Source organism: Elephantulus edwardii, unplaced genomic scaffold (assembly GCF_000299155.1).
Source record: "Elephantulus edwardii isolate Elephantulus edwardi_28Jun2011 unplaced genomic scaffold, EleEdw1.0 scaffold00009, whole genome shotgun sequence".
In the NCBI taxonomy this organism is placed as follows: domain Eukaryota; kingdom Metazoa; phylum Chordata; class Mammalia; order Macroscelidea; family Macroscelididae; genus Elephantulus; species Elephantulus edwardii.
Window position 1 is genome coordinate 5,511,570 of NW_006399759.1, and position 1,072 is coordinate 5,512,641.

General features: G+C 34.8%; 1 pseudogene; it reads left to right on the forward strand.

Moving 5' to 3' along the window:
- The window catches only part of LOC102857578, a 55,854-nt pseudogene that overhangs the window by 49,882 nt on the left and 4,900 nt on the right, over window positions 1-1,072 (forward strand).

Sequence of the window (1,072 nt, forward strand, 5' to 3'; positions counted from 1 at the left end):
GGTACACAATCCCCCACCCCACCCCACACACAACCCGACCCCCACCCCGAATAGTTCTATTGGGATTACATTGAATGTTTAAATTACCTTTGTTAGTATTGTCATTTTCATAATATAGAGTCTTCTTATCCATGAGCAAGGAATATTCTTCCATTTCTCCAGGTCTCTTTTTATTTCTTGTAGTAATGTTTTGTCATTTTCTTTGAATAGATCCCTTGCGCTTCTGGTTAGATTTCCTCCCAAGTATTTAATCTTGTGATTAGCTATTGTGAAAGGTGTTGTTTTTCTTAGCTCCAGCTTTGTATTCTCTTTGCCACCACAGAGAAATTCAATTGATTTTTGTATGTTGATCTTTTATCCTGCCACTTTGCTGAATTGGTCAACTATGTCCAATAGTTTTCCTGCTGAGTCTTTAGGTTTTTCTAAATATACTATCATATCATCTGCATAGAGAGATAATTTTACCTCCTCTTTGCCAACTTGAATACTTCTTATTTTCTTCTCTTGTCTAATTGCTGTTGCTAAGATTTCCAATACAATATTGGATAAGAGAGGTGATAGTGGGCATCCTTGCCTAGTTCCTGTTCTTAAAAGGAATGACTTTAATCTCTCTCCATTGAGAACAGTATTGCCTCTTGGGTTTGCATATATACTTTTTACTATGTTGATGAAATTCCCCTCTAACCCTATTTTGTTGAGTGTTTTATCAGGAAAGGGTTTTGGATTTTGTCATAGGCCTTTTCTACATCAATTGATAGGATCATGTGGTTCTTGTTCTTTGCTTTGTTTATATGATGAATTACATTCTTTTTTTTCTCTTATGTGGAAACATTCTTACATGCCTAATATGAAACCCAGTTGGTCATGATGAATAATTTTTTTTATGTATCACTGGAGTCTATTGGTCAGGATCATAAGATATATTGGCCTATAGTTTTCTATTTTGGTGATGTCTTTACCTGGCTCTGGAATCAAGAATATGTTAGCTTCATAGAATGAGTCTGGGAAAATTCCAACTTTTTCTATTTTCTGAAATAGTTTATGTAGAATTGGTGACAGTTCTTCTCTGAAT